We start from the raw sequence: 14,157 nt of genomic DNA, 5'->3' as shown, positions 1-14,157 counted from the left end.
CAATCTAAATTTCTCATAGACACATCTATCTCTTGCTTGTATGTGCGTATAGAAATCTAATATTGCTTATGGAATAGTGTATATACACTCCCACAATATAAATTGCAAATCACTATCCTTTAATCATCCAGGGCTTTTGTTATCATAAATCTTTCATTTTACTCAGCGACTGATGGAATCTTTCCTTGCAAATGTCATTAATCCATACATCACTGTCTGCAGCATTGGCTGAGTCACTTCAGTTCACAGTTGCAGTATGTACTGGTTGATAGTACTTGCTAATTCTTAGACTTACTTGCAGATTTTTTTTCACTAATTCCCCTTGAATCCAGAATTTGCTTGTGGAATCTCATACCGTAATATCTAAACCAGAATATGTATTGTTTGAAAAAGATTCAAAAATGCAAAAGATCTTTAGGTACGGATAAACTTCTGTAAGAAATACCTGTCGTTCTGTAGTTATAACATGCACCATAAACTGATGCAATAAGTCTTGCGATGAAAACACTCATGAGAAGCAGGAAATCTTTATCATAACCACGTTTGAAATTCCATCCTAAAATATTTCTTTTTAAGCATAATGTAGCTTGAAAAAATAACATTTTGGTGAAAGTAGGCTAATAAATATCCTGGAACACATGCAAAATAAAGCAAAGTAGATCTTGACTTCAGTCTAATGTATTCAGTATTATGTTCAGTATTTTGTTGGCATTCATTCTGTTTATGATTTCCTGTTTAAAGAATGCTCATGCACATACACTGTTAATCACTCTTCCCATCACTTAAGACCTTTATCTTTTATCCATTTTACACTGAGTCTTCGTGCTTTCAGTGGGTTAGGAAAAGTGAACTAATGGGTTTTAGTCAGAAGCATTATTAGTGATCCACAGCTTCTTTAATTACAAAACAGGAAAATACAGAATCAAATACTTTTCAGTTCAGTAGTAGGGAGACAATGGTCACAAGACAATTATTTCAAAGCAATGGTCACAATCTGGAACACAGAAATTCTGACTTGATATAAGGGAAAACATCTTTTCCATGAAACTGGTTAAAGACTGAAAAAGAGGTTTAGAAATATTGAGCAATTTTTCTCCTTAAGATGCTTGCGTATTTTCCAGATGAGGCTCTGAGCAACCTGCGCTAACTCCTCCTTCAGCAGAAGCAGGAGGCTGGACTAGGTGTATTCTGTAGAACTCTATTAACCTATTCAGCTTTGCAAATAGCTTTCTGTACACAAATGCAAGCAGGGTATATATGCCTTTATGACAAATTTGGATTGCAAAGATGCAGGACAGAATTAGGAGGGAAAATAAAAATATGCAATTCTGTCATCATTCAGGAAGCATTGGCTGGTTGTGTTTGGTTTTTTTAGTTTATCTTATTTTTGTTTGTTTGTTTGAGGGACAGAGGGAGGGAGTTCTCACGTTGTAAATATAAAGAAAGTCTAACCCAAGAAATCTATAGGTAGCAGACAATAAGGAATAGGCAGACAATAAGCCTTCATTCAGATAAAATTGCAGTTCTTACTTGATAACCATCTGGCTCCAGGACTCCTTCATTGATGGTTTCAGAATGATCTAGATATCATATTTGATAAAGTCTCAACCCTTGCATATGTAGAAGCTACAGAATGTAGTGTTTTGATTTTGATGTGCTTTCAAGACAAAATCCAAAATATGAGAAAACTTTGCTTACTATTTTTTTTGTTTTTAATGAGCTCTCCCTATTTCATTACATAGCTATTTTCAGAAGGTGTCTAGCATTTCCTGTCATTATAAATACACAATTACCAAAGGAATGACAGTGTGCACTGGGGAAATTTCAGAACGATAAGACAGAAACTTCTCTCTGAATTTTCCACAACAAAAAGACTGGGTAATATTTAAATAATATTGTTTTAAGCATATTTACAAGGATGACCATCTATAATACAACTATTTTTATAAATATTTTTATAAATATTACAACTATCACATGGGTGCATTTGTGAGGGTAGCTTGGAGAGAAATTAAGCTTTTCGGAGTCAATTTCAATTTTTTAGCATATACTCTTTTAGAAAAAATTGATGGCTTGTTAACAACACCCTAAACATACCACAGTGTTGTTACAGGGCAGTGTGTTGAGATTTATAAAAAGAAATACCTCTAGGATCCATCAAACTGCTAGATCCTTATACAGTCAGCAGAAAAGAAAGACATGAACTCTCTTTGGAAATCCTGAGAAGCCTCAGATTCTTTTCATTTATCTGAAAAGAATTCAGGCACTTCCCTTAGGAAATGGTTCTTGCTTTCATTTCAATTTAGATGACTACAATGTAGTCAGATTTAATATACAGGTATAGTTCAATGTGGAATATACCTGAGTTAAAATCAAAGATCTTATTTACAATAAATAGAAAGTAGTAGGGATTCCTGGAACTCAACTGAATTCCATAGGCATTTAAAATAAGTCAGCTAAATTTTGTCCTGTGTGTAACTATTTCAAGTGCCTACAGCTCTCCAAGTCGTACAGAGGCTAGATGACTACCTCAGACAGAAAAGCCCACATTGCAGGCATCTTGCAAGGTTCATTCACTAGAGGCCATTTTAGATGTCAAAAACTGGCACATCATGTCTAACTTGTATGTCTCAGTCAGATTCAGCAGAACCCTTCATAGAAACTCATCTACGTTTTGCTAACATCTGTTCTCTAGCCCGAAAAAGCAACATAGAATAATGGAAGATCAAGCTGAAGAAAGCATACTTTCTGAAGTATTTTGCTGTGATGTGTAAAACAAGGGAGATTCGTTCTGGCCTATGTAATTTATCACAAATATGATATCCACCCACATCATCCAGTAGGCAAGTGCTAAAATTAGGAAATCAATTGTCATCATATCAAAGGCTAAATGAGCACTAGTTGATATAATTAAGATTTTTCTCATTGATTTCAAACCTGCCTGAAGAGCAAACCCATCAAAACCCAAACATGCTTTACAAAGATATAATTTAAGGAATGTCCAGGTGTACCTTTACTGAAAAAAAATTTAGTGTGGTTGAGAATAGTCTACCAAGAAATTCTGAAGTCTTGAGGCATTTAGAGGTGTATTTAACTAAGTATTTTGAGATATACTTCTATAATATATATAATTTCTATCTATCTATATTCCTTCTTTCTATCTAATTATACTTCCTTTCACGAAGGAAGCATTTCTGGGGTTGAGATGAAAAAAGAATAATAGAATCATAGAATCACAAGGTTGGAAATGATCTGCAAGATCATCTAGTCCAACTGTCCTCTCATCATTACTACCTCATCACCATTACTACCACAAGCTACTAAATCATATTTCGTAGCTCCTCATCCAGATGCCTCTTGAACACTGCCAGGGACGGCAACTTCACCACCTTCCTGGGCAGCCATTCCAGTGCCTGACCACTCTCTGAAAAAAATTCTTTGTCTAACCTAAACTTTCAACTTGCGGCCATTTCCTTGGGTCCTGTTTCTTGCCTGGGAGAAGAGGCCAAACCCCTCCTCATCACAACCTCCCTTCAGGAAGTTGTAGTGGCAGTAAGGTCTCCCTCGAGCCTCCTCTTCTCCAGACTAAACAATTTCAGCTCCCTCAGCTGCTCCTCATAAGACTTGTGCTCCAGACCCCTCACCACTTTCGTTGCCTTTCTCTGGACACATTCCAGGGCCTCAATGTCTTCTTTGTAGTGTGGGGCCCGAAACTGAACACAGTGCTCAAGGTGCGGCCTCACCAGAGCTGAGTACACGGGGTTGATCACCTCTGCTCCTGCTGGCCACACTATTTCTAATGCAGGCCAGGATGGCACTGGCCCTCTTGGCCACCTGGGCACACTGTGGGCTCATGTTCAGCCGAGCATCAATCAACATCCCCAGGTCCCTTTCCTCTTCACAGTCATCCAGCCACTCTGCCCCAAGCACTACATGGGGTTATTGTGGCCAAAGTGCAGGACCTGGCACTTGGCCTTGTTGAACCTCATCCCATTCACCTCTGCCCAGTGATCCAGCTTATCTAGATCCCTCTGCGGGGCCTCCCTGCCCTCAGGCAGATCAACACCACCTCCCAATTTGGTGTCATCTGCAAACTTACTGAGGGTACACTCAATCCTCTCATCTAGGCTATCAATAAAGATATTAAACAAGATGGGCCCCAGTACCAAACTCTGAAACACCACTTGAAACAAATCACCAGCTGAACTTAACTCCATTAACCATGACCCGTTGGGCATGACCCTCTAGCCGGCTCTTTACCCCAAGAAGGGTATACTTGTTTAGGTCACAGGCAGCCAGTGTCCCCAGAAGAATACTGTGAGACTGTTAAGTGAAGTAGCAACTTCACTTCTGTGCATCACTGTATTCTGAAAGTAATGTTAAGTTTCAGTTCAAACACTTAGATGAATTTGTGTTTGAGATGAATTTGTGTTTGTAAAGTTGTGCAAAACTGCCCTGATGAGCTCTGCCTGACTTCTAATTTCACTGCTTTGAAGAATGATGACAGTGGCAATAAAAATAAGTCTTGTAGTAACAGACACATCCTGTTAATCCACAGGAGGCTAGTGTTAATCACATTATTTTTTCATATGTTTAATTTAAGGAACACCTGTTAAAGAAGCTTTCCAAATGAAGATGATAGACAAAAGTAATCTAAATATATCTCAGTTACCTCATTATTTTATTTTATTTTATTTTTTATATACTTTGTTTCTTATCCTAGCTTTTTGTGGATATCACATTAAAGCAGTGTTTCAGTTTAATAGTAGTCTAAAATATTTGACTATAATAAATAGTAATCTAAAATATAAAAGATTGCCTTTAATTTGTTAACTTATTCTAAGAGCAATTTCCAAAACTGAAAATTACCCTTTCAGTGTAAATTGCACCATTTCATCAAAGTGACGTTTTGACTTTCTGATTTGCTTTTCCTCTACTGAACAAATAGAAACTCCATGGTAAAAACCCTTCTTTACTGCTAAACTGAAAGTCTGCCTGCAAGAAAAATGCTGACTAGATATAAATCCATCATTTCAATCATACATAAATCACAGCATGCCACAATGAAAAAACTATTTGGAAGACAAAAAATAATTTGGATATGTATAACACCTTTTCTTCTGATAAAGTTTGAAAAGAAAGAGATAAAGAGATTCATGAATCATCAACAATTGCAATCATAATCCAGGGCAAGAGAAGAAAACATCATTATTTCTGTACTGTACATCAGCTAAAAGAGACAGAGAAAACTGATATTAAGGAAGTTAAACAACTGTACACACAAATAAGCGTGATTATATTTGAGGTTAAAGTATTGCATTTAGGTGTCTTCAAGCAAAAGTCTTACTATGACAAAGCCTTTTCTTAGACAACTTAGATTCTACTACAGTCAGTTAAAAGACAGTTAATTAGTCAATGGTGTCTTAATTTGTTTGCTTAAACAAAGGCCTCTGACAACATCTGAAATCCATAGGATAACCGGAACATCTGCAAGGAGCTGTGTATGATGTAGGAGCTGTGGGAAACGGTTGCATTCTGGAAAGGAAGATGGGTGTCAGAATATCCCAGGCCAACATGAATAAAAAATTAACTATGCTATGCAAGTCTTTGAGTTAAGTTCCAGGTTTCCACATTAGACTGATCCAATATAACTGCAGACCAGATGGGCTGTATTGACTTTGTCTCCACTATCTGTAATCTATCTCCTATGTAATCATCCAGGAATAGATACCCAAATGTGACTGACTTATTCTTGCACTTGATTTTCCCTTTAACTTCCGTTGTGTAAAGGTCATCAGTGTATCCTGATTGAGCTACCATATAGTATCCAATATACTTACTAGTAATCATAACTGTAGTGCAGTATGTATTATTGGATATATTCCTCCTTCCAGAGAAGCAGCTACAAGCCAGCCAGGATTTCCTTGCATACCTCAAATGATGCTAAATTAGATTTAGATGACTAACCATAGCTTGGATTTGAATTTTCCAGTCTAATTAAAATAGTTTACCATTTTCAGCTGAGATGGGTGCTAACGTACTCTGCTGATACCAGCCAAGACATCTGAACAGTATATTGCCTTCAGAGGTTAATGCTTCTAAATCATTTCTAAACAGCATATTTTTCATACAGTTTTTGAAAATAACTAAGTTATTATCTTTTTAATTAAGCTTTGAATAATCTAAATAACAAATTTTATGTCTTTTAACCGAACAATGAAGACTCAGAAGCCACCTATGAAAAACAGCATAAAAAAAGATGTAAGTTAGTACATCTGTACTGAGTGTTGAAAATATGCTGAACTTCTGTTTCAAGCAGTGCAGAAAAAAACAGTAGTAAAATTGCTTCCTCAACTCATACTTTTTTTTTTTTTTTAATTATTTAGAAGTGACTAATTCATCCCTATGGTATTTTCTTTGTATTTTAAATCTTTATTTACTAAGAACAATACTGAGGAGTTCTGACAAGACTTGCTACTCATACAGAATTTTTTTCAACAAAATGTATTGTAATAAATATATTGTAATGAATAATGTAATTTTTTTGAAAGAAACGTAGCTTTTGATTCAAGAGAAAATTTTTGTTCATTATACTTTCTCCTCCTGTTCTTCTGAGGATGGGGAAGTGACAGAGCAGTGGTGGTACTGTCACACTGATGGTTTGCTAAGCTTCAACACATTGCTCTCTCACTGCCTTTGCTCAGAGGAACAGGGGATGAAAATAGAGGAAAAAGTGCTCCAGGGTTGAGATAAGGACAGGGAGATCACTCAGCAATTACTGTCACGAGCAAAAGACACTCAGCATACAGATGATTAATGACATTTATTCACTAGTAATAACAGACTAGAGCAGAAAGAAATTAAAATCAAACAGCTTCACAGGGGGCCCCACGGGCTGCAGCTCCTTCGAGCCACTCTGCTGCTCTGTGAGCCTGTCCTGGGCTGCATGGAGCTGCTGGAGCACCTCCTGCCCTCCTCTTGCCCTGAGTTCAGTGGCTGCAGGGCAGCTGCTCTCTGGTTTCTCCCCCCTCTCTCCAAGCTGTGCAGCGGTTGTTCCCTGGTAGCAGCGGGGCCCTGCTGGAGCAGCTGGAGCTGCTCTGCTCACAGAAGCCCCCTGTTAGCAACGCCTTGCTGCTTAAGCCCAATACACCCACCAGTGTAAAACCATCACAATCACGTAAACACAGAGAAGAATGAAGTCAGTGTAAAACTTTCTTACAGATCTGAATTTACACCATCAACCCCATACAATTTTAGAAGATATATTAGATACTACATTTCAATTCTTAATTTCAGATACCATTGCAAAAGGGACTAAAGACTTCGTACAGAGAAGACTACTGTGGAAGGCCTTTACCAATAATTTTTAAATAGCATAAAGCCATAGTAGGCTACAGAATGAGAACAGATTGGAAGTATGGAACGAAAAAGCTAGCTGATAGAATGCTAGAATGAGGTTCGAAAAGAAACACCTGTGCACACACATAACTACAGAAAGTAAGTCTGTTCTTTCTCTTTGACTTTTTTTCAGTGATTGCTTCTGGAAACTATTGGATTTTTTTTTCCCCTTCTTCTTCTGCTACATAGCTTTCAGGCACAAATTATTTTTACTTAAATGCACAGATGTAGCTTTCACAGAGTGTGGGTTCTTTAATTGAAAAAAGTCTTGAAGCAAATTTGAGGTAAAGAAATTTTTTGCATCAACACCATAAAATTGATGCTTCTCTGAAGACACCAAAGAAAGTGAGTGTTAAATTAAGTTTGCTAATAAAAAAGAACAAAAACAAAACCAAGAAAAAACTCACCAAGACCCTAAGACACAAACGAAGATACTAAATGCAAATTGCATTTTATTTTTTTGTCATTAAGGCAAAGATTGGTACTACAAAACTAATTTAAGTAGCAAGCTGAAAATATGCTTCTGATTAGAGAAACTTGTTCCTTTAAATTTTTGCAGCTGAAATACAAATTTGATGTTTGAAAGTCACTAAAAGCTGTGATAAAATCACAAGTCATTATTTAGATAATGGAAAACATGTAACTCTCTCAGGAAGATTTCTAGTAACACTTGTATTACACAATATAGCTATGACAAAAGTCTTTGATGTGCTGTGATGTCCAGTACAGTAGTAATAAAGCTCCAACTGTGAAAAAATGTGTTTTGATGAGTGCAAATAAATGATCTGAACCAAACGTCTGAACGAAAGGTCTGAAACTGGGCTAAGTGGTTTCCCTAAAAGTTTTTCAAAGTGTTTCCCGTTAGACTCTCATAGATAAAGTGCTGAAATACATGCTGTATAATAGTACAGTGGGTTCAAAACTGGCCAGGCACAGAGGGTGGTGATCCATGGCATGAAGTCTAGTTGGAAACGAATAAATAGCAACATATCTTGGGATTAATATAAGTGATGTACTGAGTCATGTTCAACTTGGTGTCTGCCAGGATACCAGTTGTTTTCCAGCTGGTTGGTCTCCAGGATATACTGATCTATGGATTGTTCCTCTCAGGTACGGGACTTTTCCTCTGACTGTTGGCTCATTTTTTCCAGCCTGTTCTTGTCCATCTGGATGACAGCAAACCCTTCTGGTGTATCAGTCACTCTTCCCAGCCACTCCTCATAAGACTTGTGCTCCAGACCCCTCACCACTTTCATTGCCTTTCTCTGGACATGTTCGAGGGCCTCAGTGTCTTGTAGTGAGAGGCCCAACACTGAACATAATACTTGATGTGTGACCTCACCAGTGCTGAGTACAGGCGGAATAAGAGCTGAGGACAGTGAAATAAGATTCTCACCAGCAAAGGAGGCTAGAGAAGCAATATTCACATCAGTAAGAACACGAGAACAATAACACCTCACTTTGATAGTGTATCTGTAAAGAAAACCTATTTTGGAAACAAAAGCTTAAGAAGCATATTTTTTATCACTATTTGAGAAGAATTGAGATTAGAAAAGTAATTCTGTTTCAGAGATCTCAATTTTCTGTTTTTATTAAATACAGTCATTCCATTTGAATTGGAAGGCAAAATATGTCAGTGGTACGAAAACTTTTCTCAGTCAAATGCTGAGGTCCTAATTTTACAAAGTGTCTAGGTTTACATCTGGACAGGTAGACCTAGATCATAGTCCATTAAAGCTTGTTCTGCTCAGCAGGCGGGCACCTGGAGCTGGCAATGCGGGCTTGCAGGCTTCTCACTTCTCCACCAGAGAAGCTGAAAACGAGCCGAGATTCTTGCAGCCTTGGCTAGGCAGAGTAACTTAGGATCCAGGACTGACAGCTCAACAGGCTGCCAGGTGGACGGCTGAAAAGATGGGAGCCTGGATGTTCACTAACAGCCTTCATAAAAGGCAGGTGGGTGAGCTGGCACTGCAGAAGACCACTGGAACCCTATTTCCTTTCTGTCACAACTTCATCAAAAATTGAACGTACTCCTGCAAACATTTTAATTTTGATGAATTTGCAGTCTCTGCTCCATCTGAAAATTTCCAAATCTCTCTGATTTTGAAGCCTACAGTTCAGGAAGTAAGGTTCTTCACTAGGAAAATAAGTTGGGCAGAATGTTCCTGGGAAACACATACCATTTTATACATCTGGTAAAAAGAAATCCACACTAATTGAAATATCCCTTCATGCATGACAAATGCAACTTAGTTGTTTGTCTGGCTTTTTTTTTTTTTTAACTTTTTTCTTTTTATTGTTCAGCTACACTTTTGAATCCAAGAATATTGTTGTTTCACTTCAGTGAAGTAACTCAGGTAATGATTACATCATTGAAATGTTGGTATATCTAAAGATGCAGGTAATTCTGAAAAAGAAAAGTTGAAGCACTTGAGTATAAAATTTCCCATTTCTAATCATCCACATAAATTCAGGGTTTGTATGATCTGTAGTCATCTTCATTTAATCTAATAGTTCTATAGCAAACAATCGGGAAAGAACTTTTATTTTGTCAGAAATCAGAGTATGAAGAAGGGAAGCTTATTAGAAAAGTGTTCCAATTCTTGAATTTTCATATTGTTAGGACAACTTTCATAAAACCAACAAAAAATATTTGCATTTCTTCCTTAGAGGATGTCATTTCTACCCATTGTTTTAAAATCTGATTTGGGTTTGTTAGCAATTTTTTTTTTTTTTTTTAATCTAATTTGGATTTTACTTTTACTTACCATACAACCAGTGTGTGACTAAATTTTGTAGGTATTTTGTGGTGGTACCTGAACATATTAGGTGCCCCGTCTATTGTTTTTTAATCTTTACCATTGGAAAATATTAAACAAAGTAGTAAAGATGCTTCTTTAATGACATACCAGTGTCCCAAACAGACGTTCATTTTTTTGTTTGTTTGTTTTTTGTAGATTTCAAGTGATAACATCTTGTCTTTCGAAACTGTTGAAATTAATTTATAGTCATTTGTATGTGCAATCTGTATTTGGAATGATGTTCTATCATCTCTGTGTTCTCTACTCACCAAATGCTGTGTTAATAAATTGATTGTTTTCTTTCCAAATGCGTATTAATTAATGCCAGACAACAAAGATGACACTTCTCTGGAAAGAGACAGAGCAAAGGCACAGTTTCATTTCTGCTTTTTCAGTGGAATGTTTGGATTCCAGATAAATACCTGTAAAGATAAAGTTTTTAATATGATGACTATACTGCTCTTCCTTGTACTGAAAATCAAGTGTTGTTGCATAGTTATATAACCTTTAGATTGACTGGATTAAATGCTATGCTCTGTTTATTTGTGTTTTGTTTTGTTTTGTTTTGTTCTGTTTTGTTGCTATGGATCACACTTACTTTCCAACTGGTGTAAATGCCCATTTCAACAGGGCAGTCAAATAACCTGACCATGTATTTAGGCCTTTCTTTCATGGTTCAAAGGATTCTTCCCTGACAATGTAGCACTTTGGATTAAACTCTGAAAAGACCATAAATACTGTGCAAACATGCAGTAGAAATTGAGGTATCAGTTTGATATATGACTACCAGAATGTTGGCTTCTTGCATCTCCTGAAATAAGAAGAAGAAAAATGAGGGAGGAAAAAAGGGAAAACAGAAAAAGATGACTGTTGAGTAATACAGATATATTGACCTTGTTTCATGAGGAACAGAGAAAGAATTGGGCTGTTATGCTTTTGTATTGTGCAGTTATGAGGAAAGTCACCGCAGGGATGAAAAGTTTAAATTGATTGCTGTAAGGAAATGTTTCAACAGGATATCTGTAGCAAAATACACCTCCTGATCACACAGTCTCCTCTTTTCCGTGTTTGATCTTTGAACATTGAGAAATTATCTGTACAGGCAAAAATTAATTTTCTTCAACGTTCCATTTTAATTTGATCTAGAGAATATTTTGTGAAGTATGACTAATAGGTTTTCAATGTGGAACGAGTGTACTACTTTTTAGTCTCAAAGTATAGACAAAACAGTTTGCTATAGGTAGTAATATGGGGAATTCCCATTTCAAAGTCAGAGCAACAGACAGAATTTTTCCATTGTTTTTGATAATTTCAAGGAAAATTCAAGGTATGTGAGTGTCACTTAGAGTAAAGCTCTTTCCTATCTATTATCAGGAATCTCTTAAATTATCAAGAAATAAAATTTGTGTTAGCATTTAAGAAAGTTATTAAAAAACTCTACTCATGGAGCTCAAGAAATACAATGTTGCTCTTAACACCTTTCTAACTCCTATTGCATTCTCAACCAAAACTCTTATTAATAAGTTTCACCATTTGTGCTATACAAGAATTTTCAAAAGCTTTCACCTGAATGTGTCATTAAGTAGATAGGTATTCTTCAATAACATAACCATAACCTTTTTTTTAGTTCAAAGTTTTATTATTTTTTCTGTCCTCACCTTCTTCCTGCTGAGTCAACTTCTTTCTATACTAAGGAATCTCAGTTGTTTTTATCTTTTTCATTACTCTATGAAAATTCATGTCCAGATTTAGGATTTGAATGATGTGAAGAGGAGACAAGTTAAATCTTGTGGATAGTCTTTTGATATCAGCTTAAAAACCTACATGAATTTACCCAACTGTCTTTGATTTACTTAAAGACTTCTGATAAAATTGTCATAAAATTTGCTCATTGCATACAAATTCTTCTGCTCTTATAGCCAAAGTATTAAGTGAAAGGAAATTTTATTTCAAACATCTTCAAAGCTGCTTTCCATCTGGGTGACTCGCATCACATACTGGTACGTGGGGTTGTTCCTCCCAGGGTGGTGGAGGATTTTGCACTTCTCCTTATTGAACTTCAGGAGATTTTTGGAAACCAACCTCTCCAACTGGTTGAGGTTCATCTGAAGGGCAGCATGACCCTCTGGTGAGACAGCCACTTTCCCTGGATTTTCTGATAAATCTGCAAATTGTCTGAGGGTCCACTTTACCCCACTGTTGAGATTATTAATGACAGTGTGAAAAGGGCTAGTTTTCAGAATTGAACCCTGAGGTACTCCACTCCTTAGTGGCCTTCAGACAGATTCTGGGAAGCCCCTGTAGGATCAGTTTAGGGAGAAAGACAGTGAGGTGGCTGATGCTCTTCAAGGATTACTCCAATGTGGCTCTGTATTTCGGGGCCCACCCTTCAGGCGCTGTTCCACTTGCGTCCCCAAGGGCAGCAGCGTTAGCCCAAGGCTGCTCCTGCAGGCTTGTATCCACAGGCTGTACCCCCTTCAGGCTGCATCTACTGCCACACTGTAGGCTCCTCCATGGATGCACATGGATCTGCTCCGTGTGGTGCCCGTAGGCTGCACGGGGATGGCCTGCTCCTCCGTGGGCCTCTCCTGGGCTGTAGGGAGCTGCTGGAGAAATATGCCTGTAGAAAAATTTTCCTTTGAAAGTTGTGCCATAGCAGAAAACATTGTTCATTTCAAATAACTAATTGTAAAGGTAGTAAATAACATAAAGGTAGCAGAGAACATAAAGAAAGTGGGAATTAATTTCAAACTATTCTGAAACTATTTCACTTTGACATGTTTTCTGTCTGTTCACAACTGGATTGAAAGAGAAAGACATGAATGTGGAAGAGGGAAAATTGATAGAAGGGGCTCAAAAAAAAAAAAAAAAAAGATAAGAAAATTAAAAGCTTTGTAGAGAAAAAAGTTGTATTTTTTAAATTCTTTTATCCATGAACAACATATTGGTTTCTCTTTCTGACAGCTATCTGTAATACTAGCTTTAGTTTTATTGACTTCCCTAGTGGGAAATCAAATTGGCTGTAAAATTTACTCTTCTTTCCTGAGGAAAAAAAAGAAAATAAAAACTAAATTGTAGTTGGTTGTGAACTTCTCTTCTGGCAGAAAGACATGCCAAAGTGGTCCTCCTTCATTCATCCATACACATACACAGTTGTATCAGTGCTATTATTTGTTTTTTAGTGTTATTATTTCCGTAAATTCTTTATCATGTATGTCTCATCTGCATTTTTTTAGAAGGCCAGATGATAGTTTCCTTGGATATGAGAACACAGGGTATGGGAAGTCTAAAGTAAAACTCCAGTGAGAAAAAATGATTATGCAACTGTGGACTAATCAGCAAACTTTGAAACTGACAATGGTAGGTATTATGGTTGGCATCAAGTAATTCTTTGATTCAATGAAAATTTCCATACTCTCTGGAGAGAGAGACTTTCCACTGAAGTAGCAAATGTTCTACATATGTAGATGTTCAAGAGTATGGGAATTCAGAGAATAAATGTGTATTTTATTGATTACAGGGGCTATAATATGTATTTGACTTCCTAGAAGCATGATATGTAGAGAATCCTTTGTAACTTTTTTTCCAGAAAAACTGGGGTTTGTCCTAAAATGTAATTTCACTAAACCAGAAACTCTTGTCAAAATTTACCTTGAACGAATGGCAGAAAGAATCAGGAACATTTTATTCTGTACTACTAATAACGACTCACACCTGAATGATTTGTTCCTTCACCTTTCTTTTTTTAATTTGCACTCCTTTTTCTGTTTGTCCTTCCTTGGAGATTTCAATTGCTAATCAGCTAGTACTTTGTTATTGTTACTGACAGCAATCTGTAATATTAGCTTTATATTATATTAGTTTCATATTACAGAGGAATTCTGTGACACAGTTTTCACTCGTTTTTAGTTCTGTTCCAAGCTTCATACTATGTTTTCCTGAGTACTCTATTGAGACA

This window comes from Centrocercus urophasianus, unplaced genomic scaffold, assembly GCF_019232065.1.
Source record: "Centrocercus urophasianus isolate 14NV4802_14NV808 unplaced genomic scaffold, USGS_Curo_1.0 seq_15, whole genome shotgun sequence".
NCBI lineage: Eukaryota > Metazoa > Chordata > Aves > Galliformes > Phasianidae > Centrocercus > Centrocercus urophasianus.
Note: the sequence above shows the minus strand (reverse complement) of the source record.